Source organism: Scophthalmus maximus, chromosome 19 (assembly GCF_022379125.1).
Source record: "Scophthalmus maximus strain ysfricsl-2021 chromosome 19, ASM2237912v1, whole genome shotgun sequence".
Lineage (NCBI taxonomy): Eukaryota > Metazoa > Chordata > Actinopteri > Pleuronectiformes > Scophthalmidae > Scophthalmus > Scophthalmus maximus.
In genome coordinates, this window is record NC_061533.1 from 5,595,001 (window position 1) to 5,621,027 (window position 26,027).

At 43.0% G+C, this 26,027-nt stretch overlaps 1 protein-coding gene across 2 annotated transcripts in view; it reads left to right on the plus strand.

The window, feature by feature from the left end:
- The first annotated feature begins 4,596 nt into the window (after positions 1-4,596).
- The window catches only part of inpp5e (inositol polyphosphate-5-phosphatase E), a 40,511-nt gene continuing 19,080 nt past the window's right edge, over positions 4,597-26,027 (plus strand). The window contains exons 1-2 of one of the 2 annotated variants that reach the window (XM_035639371.2): positions 4,597-4,741; positions 11,394-11,551. The gene's annotated coding sequence lies outside the window, so the exon portion shown is untranslated. The remainder of the gene's footprint in view (positions 4,742-11,393; positions 11,552-26,027) is intronic. The other variant, XM_035639372.2, reaches the window with a different exon arrangement.

Consider the following 26,027-nt stretch of genomic DNA (forward strand, 5'->3'; position numbering starts at 1 on the left):
ATAACACTTGGTGCATTGAACTCAAATTTCTTCATATTGTCATTGACATAATGTCTTTTTTTAAATTATTAATCAAACTCTAATGATCGATAACCACAGTCTTTCAGTCCATACACAGGTCTTTTTCATTTGAAATCTTAAAAATATTCCATTAAATTGCTCAGATGTGGGGCGACTACCTGAACGTAACTGTAGCAAACGTGAAACATTAAATTTTTTTAAAGTCCCGTAAAGGACCTCGAAAGATGCAGCAACAGACATTCCATTGCCGCGTCGTTGCAATCTGCTCGTCACAGTCAAAGAGTCGCAGTCGCACGCAGGGAACCAGCCCAACTGGTAAACTGCAGCCATCAGTCTTGAAGAAGTTTGTGTTCGAAACGCCCACACGATGAGTCCTGCATCTGCATCAGGGCATCACAACCTGACACAGCATGGGAAACCAGCCTGTTAGCAGTTACTGGGATCGTCTGACGCCGACAAATAACTGCTGACGGCGACTCGGCGCGAAACTTTCACTCGGGCCGACCCGCAGAGTCAGCAGAAGCCGCCGTGGATTCCCACCAAGTGCCTTTTTGTGAACGGAGTCTGAGCAGCTTCACACAGGTGACTGCTGTGATGGGAGACACCACGGGACCGGGGACACATTGTGCAGTGTGTTACATATTTCGCACTGGGGTCAGAAGGGCGAGTGTTTTGGAGAGAGTCAGTTTTCCCTCCACTTTACCTGCGAATAACAAAATCCATAATAATGCCAGTGGCTCCTTTAAGAATAGGATTTTTTTCTATCTACTGGAGAAAGGAAACAACAACTCCTGATACATATAATGACTCCACATGAGGCACAAGTGGACAATTAAATCAGAATGGAGCAAAAGAACGACCTACACTATCTGCCATCAATGAATAAAATGTATTTTTTATATTACTGTAAATAAACCGTATTTATACAGTGCTTTTTCTGGTCTAAGTCACAAAACTCACACTCTGGTGTAGTAATTCAAGGGGCAGGGGCAATTTAAGGTTCAGTGTCTTACCCAAAGAGGAGTCGGGAATCGAACCACTGACATTCTGTTCGGCGAGCGCCCCGTTCTTCCCCCTGAGCCACAGCTGCCTTCAACAGACAATACGGTCAAAGTTATTAAAAAACAAACCTGGTTTACCATCAAAGATGTTCCTAATTTCAAGAGCTTTGACTTTTGCCGTTTCAGATTAATAATGTAATAAAACTTTTTTTTTTTTTATATATTCCTGTCTACTTAACTTTTTCATGATTGATTTCCTGAAGACCTCGAGCAAATCCTCTAAACAATCATCCCATGTCTGTTTCCAGTCATCTTGCATCTCTTCGCGGTTGTTTTGGTTTCTTTTACCTGCAGCTCTATGACTTTCACATGATAAATATGAACTTCATACAGAGGATCAGAGCTCTGGGGCGTCTGGGCCCGAAGCCGAGACTCAGTTGTCCGCCCACACCCAAACTGGTGAGCACACTCCTAACAGGCACTGTATTCAAAGAGGTACAGTAGAGGGGTTCTTTCACACCGCTGCAGCACTTTTGACAAACGATTTCCAATTTTTTTTCCCCTCCCCTTCGGGACTGTTAAACCCACGTAACCGTCTCCGTCAACAGCGCCAGGCCCTCATTTGTTTAATAAACCGCAGAGTGACACACGGAGACTCTGCCAGGACGTTACAGGTAGAACAGCTGCCAAAAAAGGGAGGAGGAGGCTGAAACACAAAACATCGAGCAGACGTTTAAACCCCGAGGCCAGACTGCAAAAAAACAAAACACAGGGGGCACGGGGAGAAGGAGCTGCTCTCACCGTGTTTAACCTAAATTCTCACCAGTCTGTTGACTATAATCAGATTAAGGCAATACTATATGGGTATTGTCATGCAAATGTATCCGTGTGGTTATCTTCGCCGTATTAAGCTCGTAATCGTCTTTGGCTGTTTTGCTCAATCAATCAATTAAGTGAAGCACTGAAAAACGATAACCTGATTCCGTTCGGGCTCAGGGCATCACACTTGAGCCGAGTGCAGCGTTAGAAGGCAAATGAGATTTTCAGTTAAGCTGTGATTTGAACGTGATATGATGGGAAGCCCCGGAACGGCTACTCAATTGACCTTTGGGTGAGATTGTTTTGGGTTTTTTTGTTATTAAAAAAACAATCTCTGGGGCTGGACGACCTCAGTTTAGCCTGGAGGACAACAAAGGAAGACATTTTTTTTACTTTTTATTGCGACCCATAGTTACCTTTTGATTGTCAGGCGACCTCCAGCAGCAGCAGTGGTTGTGACGTGAGCCAGTCAGGTGACATACCATACCAAACTTTGTATCCCTAACTGTTCCACAATTTAACTATGCGTTTATCATTGTGAACACGATGACCAACAATCTTTATCCCCAATAGGTTCATGCTGATTTGAGATTTCTGTGGTGACCAAGTGGCAGCCCACTGTGACGTTGCCCATTGTTTTGTGAACTGTCGTTATGAAGCCCTGAGATTGTCATTCTGGCCGTACTGATTTTGAGATCTTTATTGTTTTGGAACCAGAAGTAACTTTATTTGGAGGAGTGGGGGTTGTCGGTCGGAGTGAGAGGGGGTCCATTGCACGTTCACCTACAGCTGCGGCCTGCACCGATTGGATGGCACTAGCTGTCAATCGCACCCCAAGTGCATATCGTCTATTTTACTCTAAATGGGACCATCTTTATTTACAGTAACCGAGACCCTGTGTTTGTACGTGCATAATTCGTATCGCCAAACATGCTAATTTAGTTGCATCATTGCAGATATCAGACATTAAAATACACGAATGGGAGAAAATTGGATTGTCGAAGCTGAAGGAGGGTCACGGGGGAAACAATTTGAAGGTTTTACATTTAGTGTTCAGTAAAGTGACGGATGAGAGGAGGTTCCCAACATTGGACGTATCTCCGTCACCTGTAAACACCAACTCTCCATTGTTAAACTCTCGACGTTCATCCGGACCGGTTAAAGTTTGACCTGCGTCGCAGCCCATCAGGGTCATTCTGTCGTATCAGTTTACACTTCTTTCACCACTTCACGAACTATAACAATATCACACTTACACTGTGGTTTTAGACTGGTTATGGCCAAACAACAAATAAATAACAGAACCCCCAAAAAACAAAGTCCTTTATCCCTCCTGCGAGGTTTTCAAACCCGTAAAAGCAGAATTTTCATTATGCAGGTCCCCATTGTGCCTGTTGTTCAATAGGGAAAAGGTGTTTATTGTATGACATTGTGACGTGGAGAGTAAACAGGATTCGTGTTGATTTCCTGCTCATTGTGTTGACCTGGGGGGGTCGGGGTCTGTCCCCACGACCGCTGCAGCACAGATGGAGAGAGACCTGTTCTACTTTATCAGCCTCGGAAAACTGAGACAGCTGCTGCTCAGGGTTGGATCAGATCAGAAAACTATGCTACAGTGACCCTCGGCTTCTAAGTGACGCGTGGACAGGTCTATTTGGAATGCATAATTGTCTAACAATATACATAAAGTAAAGTAAATATTGGTCAGTGGAGTTCCTTTAAAAAAAGAGGAGTAAATGTGCTTTATAGGAGAATTATTTTATTATTATTAATAATAATCATTACATGTGAATTGCTATTCAAAGCAGATCTTTAAGGGAAAATGGGCTGACGCTACTTTTCTCTTACATTCTTTTGAGACCAATGATTTTGTCCTGTCGAGTCTTGTCTGTGTATTCATTCTTTAGACAAACACAGTGGAGTTGAAATGATTTGTCAATCAACCACTTACCTGAATGACAAAAAAATAATAGACAACTATTTACATCTATTAATTATTAAGAGTAATTTGTCAAGCACAAGTGGCACAACTGTTGTTTCATTTCACTAAACACATTGCAGACTACCTGACAGATGATCAACACTCAACCAGACATTTTTACCTTGAGCTCAGGGAAACTGTTGTGGTGGATTTCGTTTTGCAATTGAAGAAAATAAATGTATAAACCAAAGAATAAATCAATCAAAGAAGTAGATTACTCAGTAATAAAAAATAAATATAAGTTGCAGTGCAAATAATAGTGTTATCTATTTAAAGGTAAAACGTGGGATATTTCAGCACAGGTGAAGAATCAAGTATAGATTTTAATGGGTCAGAGTAAATGAAGATGGAAAACAACATAAATGAAAGATTTCATGTCTGCCTGAAAAAACAAATCAGAGTGAATATCTCATATGTAACAATGCAGATGAAGCCCATTCCTTCTTGAAATTCATAGAACAACATCTGAACATAATCTGTGCCAAATTTCATGCTGATAAAGTGAATCAGGGCAAAGTTGCAGGCGTTAGTACGGACTGTAAGTGTGTATTACATCGAATAGAACTTTTTCAATCAAGACTGGTGAGCATCTGTCTCTCCATAAATGATCTTTGTAGTGCGACGTAATGTCGTCAGATTTTCGAACAGGCTCTACGTAAAGTATCTCAGCAGCGCATTGGTCAAGCTGGGTGATTGACACGTCTATAGAACCGTCAGAGCCAGTAGAATCGACGGACGGCATCAAAACCCCTCCGAAGGACACCATTCGCTATCTTGACATGCGACTTCCGCCTTTGTAGTCGAAGAAGGACGGACCAGGCGGATTAACATCTTGAAATGACGAGTGGATCTTTGTGCTAAGCTAACGGGAATCGGATTTATGGATCAAAACACAACTTTTCCCGGAAATACTTCGACGGTAAGACATCATTCATGTATGTCAATGTGTTGATACGAACATTGCTCAGCGGCTGGTGGGCTGAATGTTTGTCTGAGAGTTATAGAGGAAGGACAGCGTTGGAATGTGCAGAGGCTGAGGCGTTAGCATGATATGTAGCTTGTGTTGTTAGCATGTCGGTTGCGGCAGCTATCAAGTCTGACATCGGTCATGTGTCATCATGTAATTTTTATAAATCACTTTTTGATACGAACATGTTTTTTGCTCTTCTTCGGCTGCTTGTTCGTCGACAGTTGGTCGGAGAGTTATAATAAACACACTGTTGGAATCAGTGAACCCGGAGCTTTCAATTGACATGTAGCTCGTGTTGTTAGCTTGGAATATCACGACTGTCTCACGTGGACATATGGGACATTTCGTGTTTATGCGATATGCTGATTTAGTTGCTTGTTGTTTTAATTGTGTTTCATTCAGGTGTAACTGTTTGATGTTGAGGTGAAGCAGAGTTGCTGTGTGGCAAAGTTGGTTCAAGTTGATAAAATGATGAGTGATTTGGTCCAATTGTGTCGGAACCAAGGCCCGACGAGGCTCCTTTGGAGCAGGTCAAGTTAAAGCTGTTCAAGATTTACTTTAGCTTAGTTGTAGTTTATTTGTCAGGGAAGATGTTGAGTGACGAAAGATTAAGAATAAACTATGTGTAATGTGTGTAGTCGGATGTTAAAAAGACGTCATGAAAGTAGAATTTGAACTAGCCTATATGTTTTCTCATAGGTTGTCTAACTATTTGTCCTGTACTTTTTTACTGAAACACAGAGAATATCTTCTATATTCATGTACAGTAGGACATACATTTGGTATGCATAATTCTCTCAGAAGTATCTAACCATGCATTTCTCCATTGCCATATGGTGACCAGTTAACGTCTGACTTTTAGCTGCTTGGTGATGTAACATAGACTTGTTCAACTGTTGCCCTCCCTGTAATTCATGTGTGACCTTTCTGTCAAGACTTTACAATGTTAATACCACTTTGCATAAAAGGATCTTCTGTTCTGCCTTTTGGGAAAGTGTGTGTGGGTGGGCGCCGAGCGCCACTGCAGCGGCAGATGTGCCTCGTGCGAGACAAGTCAGGACATGATGATGTTCCTCGCTGTCATGTAAAGTACAACTTAATATGGGCTTGTATCTTTGCGTCTACTGTGACAACTGTAATCTGATAATCATCGTCAGATCAGGTCATTTTGACTAATACGGAACATGAAATATTAAAGACCCAAGGGATGTTGAAGAAAACCGAAATATTCCCTGGCGCAGTTTGTGATTTCCAACATTTCCCAGATCCTGAAAGAGTTGTGGTGAACTTCCTGCATCTAATTGTAATAAGATAATGAGACAGATTCAGAAGCAATAAGGAAAAGTGAGGAAAAACCAAAATTCCTCATGTCTGCATCACAGTCTTGTCAAGTCAGAAGAGAAGTCCTCTGTAGCATTTCTGTATGTTTTTTCTTTTTATTCAACCAATCCCCCCAAAAAAGACAACCACCAAAACCCCAAACAATGTGTTTATTGTTTCTCATCTTTGAAAACGTGTTGACACAAGATTATGTCCAGTTAGATTGGAAGAAAAATAACTGGACATAAGTTAAAAGAAAATACCCATCGAACAACTAAATCCAGAAAAGTAAAATATGATTTCTTTTTTTAAAGGGATAGAAACAGTTGCTTTCCCGAGGATTATCGGATGATTTCTGCAGAAATGTGACCAATTGTCTTGTCATCACCTCCACCAAGCAGGTGATGGACGGTTTGTCTGTTTGTTAGCAAGATTAGTCCAAAGTTTCTTGAAGGATTTGCATGAATATCTTATCTAAAGATAGGTCTCACCAGTGGCAACAGATGATGACATCTTGGGAAGAATCCGGATCTGGGAATGTTAGGAGGAGGGGGAGTGCTCTAGTAAATTCCCGTACTCACACAGAGTAAGATGAGGTCATTATCTACACTCGTCATCTTGAAAGTGAAGGCGTGACATTTACAGTAAACGACCCCCCGTAAAACGAGCTCCTCTAATCCGCTGAGCCATCGACAGACCAGCTTCCTCTGTCCGGCCTCCTGGTGCTGACTGCTGCGCTGCAACTGTTGTGGCGACAGTTTTTCCTCACTGTCAATCCACTCCTCTGTGATTGTGGGTGGGCCATAATTATTATTTTTTCCTTCATATTCTTCGTTTATCGTAATGCGTTAGCTGTTGACGTGTTGCAACCTCAAAAGACGACTTCCAGTTGTCTTAGGAATTGATATCTCCACCCACCCCGAAGGATACATGCAGTCCCAAACCAAATCTTTCTCAGCTTCCCTGGGGCTCTGTGGTCTTAGTTCGCTTCCAGAAAATAGCCATTGCTAATTATACAGTCTTGTTTACTACTTACACGTTCGCAGGCCCGTAACAAGCTGTACGGATGGGGAAAGCACTGACCTTCTCACCCCTCACGTCCCCTGTGGGACTCTCATTAGCTGGACAAGATTGCTAAGGTCCAGCTGAGCTACAGGTCTGTGAAAGACAAGGAACCGTGTGGGCTGCGATATGTAATCAAATTACCAATTCATTTTATATTAAAAACTGATAGTATGCCTCTGCTTTGTGTTTCTTTTATCGGTTTTGTCATTGTTGAAAACGCCCTAATACAAGCTCTAATATTCCCATGGAACGTGACAACGTCAAATCTGAATTATTGGATCTCTGATTTTCCCAGAGGCCGTGATGTGTAAAGCAATGAATCGGTTCATCCGTTCTCTTCCTCCTATTTTTTTAATTTCTACGAGAGGCCGAGGAAAGACAACAATCCTGCACAAAAGCTCGATCAGCTCTTTTGTCCGTGTTTCCTCTTCCCAGTAAACAAAAAGCCAGGGTTTCCTCGGGGGGCCGTACCTTTAACACCATTCACCTTTTACATGTCATTCACTGAGACACTGTTCTTACAAGCATGATGTCCACCGCGACACAAAGCGTACCTGAGGGAAGGAAAATAGACCATTGTATTGCAGTCGTATTATTTCCTGAGTGTTTCAAACGCAGATTAATGTATCCTGGCGTTGCCGCATTGTTCTTATCAGAGAGGAGGCTTTACCCACTTTATCGTTGAATCATTGATTATGTCGCAGCAAAGTGAGGAAATGCGGCCGAGGGGTCTTTGGCTCCTGCTTTCCTGCAGTAGCAAGGTTAAGGGAAGGAGGTGGCTGCTGACAATCTTTGTGGCAAAAATGTATTGTTGGGAAAACTCGGCTCTCAAAGTAGAGGCTTGAGTTCTGGAAAACTTTCTGTGGCCATCTCGTGTCGTAAGTGTAGAAATGAAAACGTTGAGGTCATTCTTCACCTTGGGAATTTGACAAAATAATCTCAGCGACAGTAGCAGGAGTCATGGACATGGTCTTACTGTACAAAGTCAAAACTGCTTGTTGGATGGTTCGACAGCAGAAAGTATACGCTGGGACTGACCTTCTTTCTCTAGCTCCTTTTTCTTCAGTACAAGTGACCAACTTTTAAATTGTGCTCACGCCGACATCAACTGGCCGACTTGGCAATAAATGAGCAGCGGATGACCCCTCAGTCAGACCCAACCCCCTGCTCCTATGTCCGGTTCCAAAATCCAAGATGGTGCTGGTCAAAATGCTAAACCCCGAGGCTTCAAAACAGCAGCTCACAAACCAACAGGTGACGCCACGTTGGGTTGCCGCTTGCTTGTTGTGAGCCAGTTCCTCACTAGATCAGATGTGTGCGTTTTCACCAGACACCAGAGAAAACTCCATCAACTGACGGAGACTATGAGATGCAGTCATCTCCCGACCAAGCGTGGAATAATCTTCCATTTTTTTCAAACCACTGTGGAAGACAAATGCAGTCACACTTCTCTAAACATTTTCGACCTAATGGGGATAAAGTTAACGTACAGTTAAAGTACGAAAAAGTCCTTAGGACCGCTTCCCGTGCTCCGACCCATTAAGATAATTACTGTAATGATAGCTGGTGTGTTGCAGGCCATGTGTCACTTTTATGTCTGCTGCAGCTGCTTCCCAGTATTGTGGCGCCCCGGCTACGTAAGCACAATGTGCGGACAGCCAGACGCAGCGGGTCAGTGGTTCTCCGGCCCCCGAGTGAAACTTTGCCGTGGGAGGTCCAGAGACCCTGGTTCTGTTTTTGGACATATAATCACAAACAGGAAGTCCCTGCAAGCCAGTCACACAGGGCGACTTCCTCCTTTTGTTTACAGGGGGGAGGGATTGAATTAAAACTCCCAAAGACTAAGTTGTACCAGTGTTTGCTGCTCCAGCATCCACTCAACCAGACGCCCCCCCCCCGTTACCCCGTCTCTCAGTCCGCTCCGCCGACTCGTCTTTTGATGGTGTTTCTTCAACTCGTTCCAAAAAAACTCATTGAAAACCACTTGAGCTATTCACTTCTTTTCCTTTTACAAGAAACATTTATACATATCATTTCATACAAACAGGTAAAAAGTAATAGTTTTTACTGTTTAAACTGGGCAAACAACTCTACTTTTCTACCTTATCGATGGTTTAAACAACTTATCGTTTAAAGCATCCAGAAACGGCAGTAACATAATGACGCTCACATGCGAGCAGGTACCACAATGCAGATTTCCCTCTCAAAGAAATGCATTTAGCAAGAAGGAGCGTGACTCACCTCTGAGCCACTGTTCCCAGACAGAGAACACCATTCCTTTGTTCCTTACATATTTGATAATTACCACAGGGAGAGCGCTCCCACCATCCACCCTCCCCCTCCTCATACCGCCACACATTATCTTTACGCGCTCTGTCCCGTCTTGGAGACGCTGTGCGAAGAAAATCCACCATTGCAAGAGCAAATATTTAAATGGGATAAAGTTGTAACATGGGTTTGTTTGAGGGGTTTGTTTTCGAGGATGCCAAGTCTTCTCGAGGGGATTATGTGTTACTTTAAATGTTAGTTTCCCACTGTTTCTCTGAGGGCTATTCGCCTGAGGTGCAGCCAGGAAAAAACCACCAAGTGAGTTTGGGAACTATGCAACCTTTCCCTTATTAGGATTTCCCGAGGGACCCTTTAATTCCATTTCTCCTCCATCCATCACTGGTCCCATCTTTCGAAGCGGGCGACTCCTCCCTCCTCAGTCAAAGTCTATTTCACCTTTGTTTTTTCGCCTCTGCCATCTACGTCTCATTCGCTCTCTATTGCCCTTTAAATCCTCTCTTTCAGTCTGTCGTTCTCTGTCTTCTCCTTTTTTTACATTTCAGCTGCCCGCCAGGATTATTTCACTCCCACACACACACACACACACACACACACACACACACACACACACAGTGGCTCTGCCATGTGTCAGAGGTCCAGGCTTGTTTAAATACCCAGGGGTGATTTTTTTTTTTTTGCAACTTTAATTCGCTTTTTAAGCTGAAACACAAAACTTCCAGTGGAACAGAAAAAAAAGCGGGTTCGATTCACAAGCCGTGAATGACCCTTTTTGTTGCTCGAAGAAAAGGAAAAATCCCAATCAAGAGCGGTGATTTGCTGTCAGATAGCGACTGTACGCACAATTCTTACTGAGATCGTCTTGATAATCCCTGTTGCTGATGATGTAGCTTTGATCATTTGCCAAAACAAAGAACCTCGGGAGCAGCGCGAGAGTCTGCCGCACAAAAACTCCTTGAGCGATGCCAAATCCTACGCGATGATGTCACCGCAGAGGGGCACCATATTCTCCGATGTCGAGTCACTTCCTGCCGAGCGAGGGCCACCACCTCACATCATGGCGAAGGCGCGTCACCTTTTTCCGCCAGCCACGGCCCATTTTGCTCCAATATTTGGGCGTTCGTACTTTCCTTTTTTTTTTGAATGCCGTTACCGAGCCCAGCCCCTCGTTTGCACACATTTCTGAGACATTACACAGACAGGAAATTGGAGCGAAGAGACGTAAAATGTACAACATGAGCTGCCAGCGAAACCTGTAAGGGTGTGGTCCTTCACTGCAACTTGAGGACAAAGCCACTCGGAATGAAACAGGGGTCCCCTTTAAAATCCATACAGTGAACTATAGTATACTAAGTGTTAGACACAAAGAAGTGAAGAGAGGATCCTTTCAAGTTCCTTACAAGTTCTTCTGAGGATTGAATCTGTCTCTGTCTTCTGTCTCTTCGTGTGATCCTAGACAGATTCCACGATCAGGTCTCTGCAACACAGCATGTAGATAAAGATGGTAGGTTTTTGAGGAGTTTCTTAGCAACTTTTAACGAACACCATGTACCATAAGCCCTAGAGCTAGAATAAAGGTAGGGCTTATAGGAAATGTTGTGAGGTGACCATATTACCCAAGTTCTCCCACATTACACTGCTCCTCCGCAACATCCAACATTACTTTAACTTGAGATGATGACCTATTGTTCCAGGGTGGTTAGTCCTGCATTCAACCAAACAGCGTAAACCTATTGATTTTCGAAGGAAAATGTTTTCTTCTGTTAAAAGCCCTCTCATGATCACGGATGTAACTGTTGGGTTTTTGCTGAAATTAAAATCCCAAAATCTGTGAGGAAAAAAAAAAAGGGCGGGGGGGGGACTTCAACTTTAAGTTCCCACCATTCCTTAAACATTTTCTCCACCATTTTTGCCATTTTTTTCACCACAGTGAGCGTCTGCAGCTGTCATCCACCCGTTGACAGATGTCTAATGTGATAGCTGTTCTCCGCTGATGGTGCACTGATAAGGAGGAACGTGATGTGGGAAGCCGAAGTATCTCCGTCCACCCCGGGACAGACTGGCTCCATGAACCATGTGGGATTGTGGGTAAATATCTGCAGTCCAGTCATGGGAATGAAATAGCTCCATGTCAAGCCTGTGATTGCACGGGGGTCACTGATATGGACTTAACCGGTGCGAGGTCACCGCTCGGACCGAGGGGGACTTTCTGCCTCTCCCTCATTAGGGACGTTGTCTCCCATGTAACTATTTCCCCCTCCTGTTTCTTTTTCCGTCGCTTTGCGGAATATACACAAATAGCCTCGGTGTCTTTCTTTTTCGCATCTTTTTCCCACTGTATATCTTTCTATGGAAAATATTTGCTGGAAAATAACTGTTTACCCTGCGACTTTGATGCTCTCCAGTTTATTATTCCAAGATTTAGCGTCTCCGTCGAGTCCTCAAAGTTTGGACCATATAGCTTCAAGCCCCATGTAACGTGTGTGTGTGTGTGTGTGTGTGTGTGTGTGTGTGAGAGAGAGAGAGCTGTTTGTTTGTGAGCATAATCTCATAATTGTAGTTTGGGTAGGGGAAGGAAGGGTGAGGATTAGCGCTCCTCTGTGTGTGTGTGTGTGTGTGTGTTGCTGTGTAATGAGAACAGTGTGGGAGCCTGCGACACGGTGCCACACAAAGTGCGAGGAAACCAGGAGTTCTGTGAGACAATGAAGCACCTGAGGGTTTTTCATCTCGGAGCTCGAAGCCACAGAGGAAGCGACAGAGAGAAGAAATTCACACACCTCTGATTTAATTTTTAGTCTGGTGGGGGGTCGTCTTGTTGGGTCCTTTCAAACATGTTTTACTGTTATAAGGTATAATTAAGTTTGATCTCATGTAATTTATATTGAAGACTTATCCTTTATTTGAATACATTTGTGTCTTGGCCAAGCATGATGCATTAATTCAAAAAGTCATTCAACATATATTAATACACCATGCAGCTGGGATCACATTTACTCCAATACTACAAATTTCAATTAGAATTCATTTCTAACATTTCCATTTCCATTCTACTTTATACTTCTATTCAACAATATCTCAGAGACAGATGACTAAAACTGTAAATCTATGAACTTCTCCTTAAAGCTCCATAAAACCAAGGTCATAATTCCATAACGGTTCATCAATACAAGTGACCCCTTCCATTTTGTACCTTTCTTTTCATACTGTTAATTCAAAAGTTTCAGTAAGTTCAGCCTGAAACTTGGGCATGTCCACACTGAAATTTAATGCAGAGGTTTTGTGCAAAGTTTGGCAGCACGAAATTAATTTGATTATACTAGATATTGTCTATATTATTGTATGCAGGAAAAGCCCGATGGATCTGTTCTATTCAAGTGTTGCAGTGAGCCATGTCAACAACGGAAAATAAGCCTATTTGCACTGAAAGTTTGCATTTCTGGAAGCAGCAGCAACCATATAGAACAAATAAAATGAGAATTCATCTTAAAAAACACACACTATACAGATTAATGAACCGCATTTTATGGATTTGGGAAAACATGCACAGCACAGTGTTCTGAGTGCAGCGGACCTGAACAAGGCATGAGAACATACTGTGAAACACAACAATGGCTCGTGTGACAAAATGGATGATAAGCGGCAACAACGTGCACGAACACGGAGTGCATACTTCCTCCTCGGTGGTAGGGGGCCGACAGAATCACCTACTGTGCAGCTTTTCCCAGGGGCACATACTCAGTGCAGAGGAAGCAAATGTTTTGATTTCTGCAATTAAGCCCGTCAGGTTCTTGTTTAGAAAAGAAAAAGAAAAAAGGTTGCAGGCCTCACGTATGCAGGTCTACCAGATCTAAGATCTGACTTTTGTTTTCCGATTTCCCACTTTCACCTCCGAACATCCAGGAGAGCGTACATGAATTATAGACCTGGTAGCTGTTTGCTTATGTTCTTAATCCTGCTCTCAAAAGAAAACACCTATTTGAGGCTCCAGCTCCTGTGCAGTTCACAGGGTACTTGAATATCCCCTCTGTCAGAGCAGAGACAAATACAGCATAGTCTGCACATATAGACCTGTTTGTCCCCGACTAGCTCTCATGACCAGACAATCTCACAACGCTGGGAAATGCATTTTCCAGCTAAGCGACATAATTGAGAGGCATTAATCCCTAAACAGCAGCTGTGAGAAAGTTCTGGAGAAATTAAAGGTTTATTGCGCCTTCTCGCCGCTATTAGCGTCAATTGCTTTTCACTTCCAACCAAACAAGGACCATTGGAAAAAGAAAACAATGCGTCATTGAACAGGAACAAGTATTTGTCCCCGACGCCTCATTCAAAGATACGTTTGTTGACCGACAGGTGTTGAAATTGAACTTTTTCATCCTCCACTAATTGCTTTTTGGAGATGTTCCTTTGTCGCTCAGCGATTTGATGTGATTATTCCCTGAGATGTTTTCTCTACCACAGAGAGACTGTGACGCAGACATTCAGACCTCAGAGAGGCCAGAGTGCACTGTACGGTGCAATAGATACGATTTTAAAACCCATTACACAAAATGCAATTGGATTTAAAATCCAGAAAGAACAATTGAAAATTTTTCCTTTAAAAAAGGTTTATTGGTTTGAATTATTTTTAATGATAAACTTTTTTTCATGTCGGTTCGTTGCAATATTCTCATGGGACAAAAAAAAAATGAAGCAGAAAAGATAATTTAAGTGACTGAAATATCAGTGACATATATGCCCTGTGTTGCTACTGAGCACATTTGAAACAGATCCAATCCGTTTAACATTGTCCAGTTTCATCTTTTTCCTTTTCTGGTGACATTACATCTCGCTCTTTTATAACTCATGCACTCGCTGGTCTTCATTAATTGGCTCTGATTTACGCTGGCATGCGCAAATAAACACGAATGGCCTCCAGTCCCATGGCCTCGGCTCACATCGCGGGCCAACATCTGCAGGAGGCTGCATGTGGAAATCAGATGTCTCCAAAGCAAAGGCTGCACGACAGGAAGTGGCCTGTTGTTCCCAGAGCTGCACCGTGATCAGTAACGGCACAATACAGCAGCGTAGACTCGGAGCAACTCAAGAGATTTGCTCCCAAATGAAATAATGTTTTTCAAAAGCTCCACAAGGGAGATGCTGCATGACGAGTGGTAAAAAAGAAAAGTGTAAAGAATTCTTTTTACAGATATTTTTATAAGACAGTTAATGTTGGTGGATCATTTTTCAGTCATCAAACATGAAAATCCCTCTTATTGTGAGAATTTCACCAACAGCAGCGTCACGAACTCTCAAACAAGCGTTTCATCAATTTCCACACTGTTGTCCGCCGCACATGAAGCTTCCTCTCTGATTGTTTTCTCAATGCTGACACTGCACGGTGCAGTTTTTTCTTTTTACACACGTGTATATATATAAATATCTCGTGCCCTATACTGCCATCCAGTATCTCTGGGACCATCAGGCTCCCATTTTGTTCATCTGACACCTGTCATCCAGTTTCGTCTCACACGATGGTTTTGTCCCCACCCTCCCTCCATCCCCTCCATCCCCCCTCTCCATTCCTGCTGCATCACAAAGGGGGGAAAAAGCCTCAGGGTTACTGGCTATTGTTTACCAACCAACCCCTGTATCTCTTTCTCTGGCTGTGCAGTCATTGGTGGGATTTTCTTCCGTTTTTTTTTGTTTTTTTTCAAGCAGGAACCAAATTCCTTCGGAGCCTGGGAAAAACTCTTAAGTGAGGAAATAATATTGATGTTTGTGTTCACACAGTGGTTTCCCTGCTACCTGGAGGAGTTTTAGGTTACACTGTTCTCTGCACACACACACAAAAAAGAGAGAGATTTTGCATAACAAGAAAACCCGACAAGAGTTCACTGACACATTGTCTACTTGTCAGATTTAGTGTCCGCCCTTTAACTGCAGACAAAAATGAATTGATAAACAAAGACGGCCACTTGTACAGTATGTAGTGAATGTAATGAGCTCCAGCCCCTGTCTGTCCATTCTGAGTCACTGACCTGGAGCTGGGGACAGATCGTCCCTGCAACACTCACAGTTAAACAGATACGATATACTGCTAAATGTTGATATGAGTTAACACATTTACGCAATATTTCATGCAAAATCGCACCTCAACATACAACACATACAGTGCAAAACACTAATGTAACTGAGAAAGAAATCTCGCAGACGATCAAGATTCTAGAGTTTGTCATTGATTTTTCATTCTCCTCAGAAACTAAAAGAAAATCAGTTGATCCCTGCAATGATCAGGACCATATACATTCAGAAATATGAAATGTTCTGCATGCATTTGAAAATGGCGATTTTTAGTCAAAGAGGGAACACATTGGAAGATGTCAGATTTCCCTTTTGAGTTAAGTTTTTCAGGCCTCTTGTGCGGAACAAACTTTAAACACAATATTACAATATACAATGTAATTAGCACCGTATGAACTTTTAAATATGGTGACTCTGTTCCAAACAAATAGTTGCTAATCTCACGTGGAGTGACATTGGCATTCATTTGGTGCCGTGTCTCTGGTTTTCACTCATAGAAATTTGGGGCTCTGAAAATGTTGCTCGCCGCTCCACCATGTTCACCAGCCGTAGCTGTTGACTCTGTTTTGGTCCTGAGCAGGGCGCGACAGCGTACAGTGGCCTTGTTGAATGCAAACAGCTGCTGCCTGTCGCCTGTCGTCATCACGAGAGTGGCGGGATTAAACCAGAGCAGTAAATTTGAAGGGCCTGACAGCTAAACAATGAGCTGAAACTCACTATGAAGCTCCACAAAGTCGAGGAGATGAGCAGATTCGGGTGATGCTTCTCTGTCGCGACACCAGCGACCCCCTTTTGACATTTTGGACGTTGACTTTTGACACTTTGTTGTCATAAAAAAGGTTGTTTCACACTTTTCTGGAAGCACTTGAGAATACACATGATTGACACCTGCACAATGTTTGCGCTTTCTACTCAGCTCAAACTTTCGGTTATCATCCGATGCATTTTGCATTCAAATATAAATACAAGTATAGTTCAAATTTCGTCAAGTCTTCAGTGTGTCATTACTCTGTCATACTCGGCTGCCCGCACTCCAAAATAACCCCCTGTACCCGGTATCAAACACGAGCCTTATTAACTGTGCAGTATTCTGCAGGGCAGGCCTCCCCTTGGCCCCGGGTGCGCTGGTCATCGCCTCTGTCTGTCCGCCCTCCTCCGGGGAACAAAGCCTCTTACTGTGTGCAGATGGACAGTGTCGAGAGCGGCGAGGGGCGCCTGGCTCGGACACAGTCGAGCCGACCGGCGACGCGGGCCACACGGGCTCCCGTCCTTTCATTGCAATTATATTTTGGTCCCTCTCCTAATTGCGGAGAGCTGGCTTGGGGCGAGTGCGAGCGAGAGGCTGGTGCTTTTGGACTGAGGGGCTTTTTATTGAACGGATGATGGAGGGATGGAAGAGAGGGACGAGGCAGGGTCAGGGAGATGGTCGCTCATTAGGGACTGAAGAGCTGCCAATCTCCCAGCTGCCTCTGCTCAACACAGGGATTACTGAGGAAGAAGAAACAGAGGATGTGCATCGCTGTGGTTTGCTGCTTAGCCCTACATCTCTATCATTTGTTTTCATCCTTTGTAACAGTTTAAAAAAATATATATTTTCACTGAATTCTTTCTTTTTAAATTTTCCATCTTGAATTTCCAGCTTTTGATGCTTTCTTTTTTTTTTATCCGTTGCATCGGTTAGCATCATCTCCTGTGTGTGGTAGAAAGAGCAGGAGAGAACACGTGAGCGCGATGCCTCCTGCACCGTTCACCCCTGATACCAGCAGGAGGCCCATCTGCGGCATCATGCCAATTACACGGGCCGCATCTTCAGAGGGGCGCTCTGTCAATTTTCACCTCCCTGCGGTCGTCGGTGGGGGCAACATGGGAATTGTCGTTCAGCTGCTTGTGTCTCCAATTAAAGCCCCCGGAGAGTACCGGATTTTAACAAGGTGTTGGATACACTTCCTTGACAAATGAAAGGGTTTATTACCGTTTATGCGGCGAGTTAATAAAAGCCACAAATTCCCAGAGGACGTCGTAGTGACAGATGGAGAGAAACCCGGATTTTTCTAAGGAGGTTTGGAGTCTTTCAGCTATACACAGTCAGAACAAGACAGGCCTTCTCCAAGATGAATTATGTAAAGGGAAACTTATCTCTTGGTGGTTTTCTTTTAACATTAATCTTTCTGCACCGACGACTTTCTGGAATTGACGAAGCAAAATTGTCAGACCCGGATATACAGTCAGTGCTGATCCAGAAAAGGGGGAAAGGATTCAACAGTAATAATTACATGAAAGTCGTATGTGAGAGGTTTTTCAGTAAGGATCACAATTCTTTACCTATTTTTTTTGTGTATTTTTTAAGTCATGATATGAATTTGGGACATGCATCAGGGAATTCAGCCACAACATGAAAACTGGTAACCTGGAAAAATATACAATAATGAAATAATACTTACGAAAATACTTACAAATGAATGTCATAACAGTGAAAAGCTGAATACTTAAAGTGTGTGTGTGTGTGTGTGTGTGTGTGTGTGTGTGTGTGTGTGTGTGTGTGTGTGTGTGTGTGTGTGTGTGTGTGTGTGTGTGTGTGTGTGTGTGTGTGTGTGTGTGTGTGTGTGTGTGTGTGTGTGTGTGTGTGTGTGTCGGCCTGCTTACTATTGCTGGACCGGTCCCATTTTGCTGTATAAGTCGGGGACCTGAATGAGGACATTGTTGCTGCAGTGATAAGGTGTAATTCAGGCTTGATTGTGTTCGAGAGTTAGAATCTCCGGAAAGTATTTAGCGTGTTCCCTACATTCAGCCAAAGTTGACTTCACCCCCAAAAAATGGACGACAAAGAAACATCACCGGAGCACGAGCAGCTACCGTTGAAGCAGCTGTGTAAGATACGGTCTTAGATGAATCGCAAAGATTTCACAACTTCACAACTTCTTTATCCATGACTAAATAAAAACACAATGTGCCAGCAAAACACCTTGGTAGCATATGAACGTAATTTCTAGGACACTTGGACCTGCGTGTCCTCAGTGCTGGTTCTGGACCTTAGTACTATGGTTTGTCAAACACCAAACACACGATAACCGGTGTCGGCTCAAATGTGTCAGATCTGTCAGGAGTGCTAAGACTCGGCTTAAAAGCTCTTTCAACACATCATCTGTCTGTGTCAAAGGCTGAATGCCACGAATGGCTGCCACGATAGACATGAAAGAGACCAGAGTCCACGTGTCAGACAGACACTGGTCCACTGCTATTTCCTCGCCATTTATGAATAGGGATTGAACGTGCCGTCCTCAATGCAGCACCAATGTCAGCTCATTCAAATTTAAACCAGCATTAATCCAGCGTTCTGCATAATGTTTTTTTTCTTTTTTCTGTGCCATTGGACCAGATTTAATCTCGCCAGCCAAAAGGCATTTCGCAGCTACACATGAAAGCTAAATGGACCTTGTTGCTGGGATTGTTTTGTTGTCTTTTGCTGGTCCAGAATGATGGTTATTTTCAACTTTTCAGCAAATATGAAATTAATTTAAGTGAAGTCTGTAAAGTGCGCAGGGGGGAAAAGGGGATTATTTTAACACCTACAGTTCCATGAAAACTGGGAAAATTCGAAGATTGTGCATTGTGATATAAAGCTCCACGGACGATACTAAATGTTTCTAAAATTTAAAGGAATAATGTGCGACAGTGCAGTTTTCTCGAGGTTAAAATCACTTACGTTGAGAGCCTGAATTTACGTTTGATAATTTAGATTATCATATGTCTTATAAGGCATAAAAATGCATCTTATAACACTGACTATATAGGGTTTAGTACTAGTAAACTATGTGAAACCTTCTTCGTGAGGCAGGACCCTGGCTTATCTTATCCTACATATCTGCCAGATGGATGACAATTTGACAAGCGGCACTATTAGACATAGCAAAAAAATATTTGTCATTTGGTCAGTCTAGCCCATTTTGCAGCGATCACTAGCATAAATTTCCTTAATGCTGTAAACTCGCATTAATCGGAGTCAAACATGAGACTGTTAAATGTATTGACTGAAGGCGACAAACCACACATTGGCATGTGGGGCACGGGTAGTTCAGTCCCTCGACCGCGACACGTGACGATCTTTGTGAAACCTAAGTGGAGCCAAGTATGCGCCATGTGTTCGATGTTAGTTTGTTGTGGGTCCAAGATGACACATTACACCTTTATGAAGTATCGACTGCTGCTAATAGCTAGCAGCGCGCATGGATCGAGGGGGGGGGGGGGGTTTGTGACACGTCGGGTTGCGTTGACCGTAGCTTGTTCACGTGACTCATATACGAAAAAGGACAAAGAGACCCAGGGCGTGGCGCTTTGTTCAAAAGCAGCAAGGATTTATTTTTATATTTCATCAATCAAGAATGATCTCAACAGCTATTGGACGAATTGCCACAATATTTGGGAAAAAAGAAAATACCTGCAAAACCGAAGAGGTACGAGTTTATTGCTAATTAGCGACTGTTAGCATGCTAACGCTGGTACAGTTTTGCAGGGGGCTTTTGTGTTTAAAATTCATAACATGCTTGATCCCACCGTGACAGTTGTGATAAAAAAAAAGAGTGCAATAATTATAGCTACCTGGTAATTATTAGCATGTCGGCATCATCATTGTGATCACGTTAGCATGCTATCATTAGCATTTAACTTAAAGCACTGCAATGCCATAAGTAGGATATACTGTTATACTATAATCCAAAGTGCACCGTCGACATATTTGGTCCAAATTCAGACCAGAATCTGGTCGTTGACACTTAAGGCCAATTAAAACAAAACTGAATTCAGAAAGCAGCCACAGCTAGCCTTGAAAAAATCTACTTTCTTTTCCTTTGTGTTACTGATATGTCAACTTGTCATTTTCATCTTCTTAATAACGTCCCGTCCCCCCCCCAACCCCCGAGGTAGCCGCGTTGAAACACTGCACAGAAGGCTGCATTTCATGATAAAAGAAATATCTTTTATTATTTCATGATAAAAGACATGTTTGAAAAAACGCACATTGTATTCAGAGATATTTTTTGATTTGAGTGTGGATCGTCGCACTAATATTAACACGGTCTAAAATAATGGCAGCAGTTAGCGGTAAACGCGTGAAAGGCGGCCGTGCGCTGAGTTTTGCGAACAGCTGGCTCTTGTGTTTTGGCCACTGGATGAGGTGTAGGGCCTACATGCTGCCGACAGCTGCTGCACATGCATGTGCACACACACACACACACACACACACACACACACACACGCAGCATGCCATTGTTAACAGCTGGCAGGGGTTTAACTGCTGTACTTACTGCAGACACGCAAAAGGGGGGAGAAGATAATGTGATGGCGATGGTAACCTGAACTGTGAAAACTTGGGAAGTAAATGCAACAGTGTGACATGAATTCCTTTTATTTGGAAGGGGGCCAATTGAGCGAGCAAACGAGGAGTCCGTCTTTGAATAGGTAAATGAACGAAAAGAGTAGTACGACATAGAAGAGAAAATAACCAAGAAAAATCTATTTTTAGGGACAATGACACAGTGCAGACATCGAAGCATGACGTAACAAAAATAAGAATAACTTAGGATCAAGTAGGATCAAGGGACTGGGTCACATTGTTCTTGTTCACATGGGTTATAATTCTTCGTTAAAATTACAGAAACTCAAACTGGACAATTTTTTTCTCCTACCTTCTGGATGTCAGGGTACTTAAACTATGAAATATGCTACTTAAGATGAGATATGTTTTTTTAATCGGTAAAAGGTTCCTACAAATGAGCCTTAAGCAAATGACAATTATTATTTTTTTTTTTAAAACAAGAAACAGTGTTTCCACTGTAGTTTGTAGTCAAGAAATCATATATAATCCTCCAACTACTGTATTCATATGTCACCAATGTGATGGTATGACTGTGATGGAATTTCCAGTAAAGAAAAACACAGTGTGAACTGAACAGTGGTGGACTCTTCAGCCTTTTTACACACAATGATTTGTAATTCATTGTTTGTGAATGTAACAAACGTGAAATAAGTTGCACGTAAGCATCAATATTTTTAATCTCATATTTAAAATGGATTCAGACTTCAGGTCTCAGGCCGGTGGAGGGACCGGTCAGAGCATGGGGGCTGGGCACTGGTCGGAGACGAGCGACGTTCCCATGCCCTGAAGGCCCCTGGGGAGTAGTGGTAGCAGATGTGACGTCTGGGGCTCAGCCTCCCTCCCACTTTTCCTTCATCTCTGCTTCCCTTCCTCCCTGGGTCTGGTCGGCTGGACGTCCTCCTCCTCTCCACATCCTGGTTTGTCTGCTGCGAGGAGGGAAGAGTCCAATCCATCACTCTGTTCTATAAATACAAACACAACGGAGCCTATTGGCAGAGAGCAACTGCGACCCTCATTAATATAGCCCAATCAGAAGAAGTGACGTCTCCTCGTCTCTGAGGACAGGGAATCAGGGTCTGAATCTCATTTGAGCCTTCATTGTTCACGTCGTATTCATCATTATGATGAGAAGAAACAACCGTGACTAAATTTCACATAAAGAAACAGCAAATTTCCATCATGAATGTGTTCTCCAGACTGAAATACAGAGGAGAGTTACTCTCAAACAATGTACATTGAGAAGTTATGTGTTTCGTAATAGATGAGTTTGAGGAAAAACATTGTCCCAGAATAATGGCCGAGGCTTGTTATGAAACCAGAACCACGAGACCTTATCAAAACATTGATAAAAGAGATTCGTGAGGTGAAAAAAGGGGCCAAACTCGAGGGGGTTTGAAAGGAAGTGTGAGCCTGCAAAGAAAAAGAAACCTGTGGACGAGATACAGCGGCGCAAGGAGGAAAGGATCCTCCCAGATCCACCCAGAGCCAGTTTTTCCAAGAGTCTGTCAGCATGAGACAGCTGTGAGGAGAGGCCCTTTATCTCAGTAATGCACAGTATTACAGCAGGGCCTCTCGGAAAAAGCCCCGTCTCTGTGCGGCGGGATGAAAAAGATCCGGATTGGACCCCCCCCCCCCCCCTCCTCTGTACAGATTAGGACCCTGTGAGCAGTCACACATCTACAGCCACCACATTTCTCTTTGAAGCCCTGCAAGTGGCTGTCGACACCCATCAAACGTGGCAGCAGGAGGCTGCGGCCTCCGACGCCTGCGCCCAGGGACGGAATCTCCGGGTTTGAAGACCGGCGAGCGGCTTTACTCTGAGGCCTCTTCCCAAGCTCCCAGATGATCTGTAAATAAACACGTTTAAAGTCCCCCCCGACTGATAAGCGCCCCCACTCTCTCTGTGCACGGTTCTGTCACCGGGGACTAGAAAGAGAAGGAGAGGAGGTGATGGAGGCACAACAAATTAAGAGAGGACTTCCTGGATGGTTGGAAAACAATGTCTGGGCCGCTCAGGGTGATAGCATCGGGGATAACAAACAGGAAATTACCTCAGATCCTCTGTGAAAAATGTGAGAGGAGTTACTGTAAAGCGGATACTTTCGTGTCCTGAGAGATGTTCTCCCTCTAGGATATGGATTTATTTTACGGCATTTGGTTCTATTTCCTGCTAACAATTGAATGGATACGGGGGGGAAAAATAACCCTATTCTAACCCAGGATTAGATGAACAGCACCACCAGTTAAGTTTTGTTTGTTTGTCTCGCACCAAGATCCAGAAACATAATGGATTTCCATGCTTTTTACAGTAATAACGGCCAAAGACTTGACGCAGATTTTTGTTTTGTTTTATTTTCCCTAACCCTAACCCTCCTTTCATTATTAAAACAAAAGAGATAGAGAATTGGCATACACAAAATAATCTCCAATGTGTTTCGGTGATGGAGGCGTCAACCAGCTGACAATTTATGATTATCGCTGGGATAAATTAATAAAACAAAGGAAGAATAGAGAGAGAGAAAAATAGGAGCGTGGGAGGAAATGGCAGCTTGATCCTTGACATTTGATGATGCTTCCATTAGTTCCTGGGCTTTGTTTTATTTGTACAGTTAAGAATCCACAAATTATTGTACTTCCTGTATACTCACAGCTAAATTGAAATGGTCAAACCCAACAAGAAACATATACCAGGAAATTTGTCCAACAAATCGAACTATATATAACCTTCAATATCATGGTTTGTAAGTATGCTTATAATTCATAATTATTTTCATTTTCATTTTCTGTTCATTATTCAGGGTTTGATTACTCATTATAATTTCCTGAGATGATGTTTTGATTTTTTGATTCACCAACAGACCAAAATGTAAAGTTATTAAAAATATACAGAGATATAAAACAGAGAAAGGTAGTAAAGTCTTTCATTTAAGGAGCTGTAATGTATAGAGTCAGATTTGCGTACTGACTGAATTGATGAAATTTTGACCCTCATATTTTCCTTTCCTAATAATTAATATAAACCTCTACCATAGTTAAAGTCTAGAATATTGTTATTAAAGTACAAATTAAGATTTCTTTGCTTTTTTTCTTTGTCCGATCCTACACATCATTATGGTGTGTGAGAATTTAACAGAAGTGGTCATCGGCTTGATAGATTAATAAATTACCATGAAAATGTTCTGGCAACTTATTTTCTACCAATAGACAGATCAGCACAGAGTATACATGTACAGCATGTTCCTATCTCTCCTTTAGCAGCCGATTCGTTTTTGAGACAGTTACCTACTGTTTTCTGCTTCCTGCATGCACTACATTTACATGAATCATCCTTTCTATTCACAGATGTGTAAACTGCGCACCGCATAGCGGGGACGACCTCTTATTGGTCCTCGGGGAAGCCCTCTCCCCTCCAGCACCTGTTTCACTTCACTAGGAGGATGTCCTCTCACCCACCAGCCCCCCGACCTAGACACACACACACACACACACACACACACACACACACACACACAACAATACAAAAAACTCTACATTCCCCTGAAAACAACACATGGGACGTACAGCGTTAAATATAGATCTCTGAGGACTCCACCCCGTGGAGCGACCCATCTGACACCATTGTCCCCGCAGTGCATCAACACCCACACTCGCACAAAGCTGAATCTTCTTGAGCTCGAGCTTGAGGACAAGCAAAGGGGCGAGACAAAGGGTGATTCCTGCACCACGGTGGCTTCCTCTCTCTCTCCCTGGGAATCTGCCTACAGGGCAGGGCTTCCCGGCCACTGGAACTGTGATACCAGGGCAAAGAGAAAGATCCCGCAGAGTCTCAGATGTGTTGTTGACAAAGGGTCAGAGTTTGGCTTCCCTGTCAGGGTTTTTCTGTTTCAGATGTTTGGCTCAGTGAAAGACATCTGGTGGAGTCGCGGCCCTGTGGAACTGGAGAATCCCACTTTAGAACAACCTCAAGTGTGATGGGTGGAACAGAAACAGAATCACTGCCCCCCTCTGGCCATGCCGGGTACTGAATGGACTGGGGGCCGTGCTGCTTGCTCGTCTTGAATTCCTTGCAAGAATCACAGGGCATCTGCTGCTGCCGATTAGCAGGAAGTACCCAAAACCTACAAATTTAAGTAACAAGGCAATTTTGTGAAATACTCCAGTACAAGCACTTATTATTTTTCAGCAAAATGTACATTGTGTATCGTAAAAAGGCCTTATACAGGAAAATAGCTCACATTATTGAATAATTCATACTGATTCATCCATTTGTGGGCATCATTTATTGGTGAAGCTTGTTTTAAGCATTTACTGTTGACCAAATATAGTTTTTTTTTAATTCTCTAAAGGGTCAAAAGGTAAATCTAAGGGTTCATAAGACGATTAATGGGAGTGGAAAAAAGTTAAATTTGTATTTACGTTTTGGATCGTCTGTAATCTCTGTGACATTGGCTACCTCCTTGAACATCCAGAGGGGAAAAGAGTCTTCGGTTGAACATCTGACAACTCATTGACGTCTGAAAGACGACACGCAGTGGCCCCAGAACCAGAAACTACCTTTTAATCTCTACCACATGTTTTTCTCTCTGTAAAATCCAAAGTAAAGTGCAATATTTCCATCGGCAATGTACTGGAGTCTAAATATTAAAAATGAAAGTGCCTCCAAACTGCACTATGCAGCAGTGAAAAGTTGTTATTCAAAATCCTAAAGTCGCTGACGTTTTCCCCTCGGGTCAAATAAAGTCAGGCAGAACATTTCCCAGCCTGTTTCACACATTGGGGCGGGAGACAATTTTTCCAATCTTTATGTCCTCGTGAAGCCGCTCCTCCGTCGTGTATCCTGAACACGTTGGTTTACACCCAGACTGCAGCTGTGTCAACAGCGTGGCCCATGGCACGGGCTCCGCAGATACTGACAATCTGCTAGTATGTTACCGAGGGCCAAGACAAAAAATTGAAAAAAACGGTTGTTGATCCTCTGCCGGTTGAGTTTTTCATCATTAACAGAAAAACCTCCGTCTCACATAATGACTGTGAGGCTGAGTGAAAGAGACTGTCAGCCCTTCACCAGGCTTCAAAGAAAAGAAAAGGAGTTATCTCCAAATTACACATGAACTCTTTAACGTACAGTGC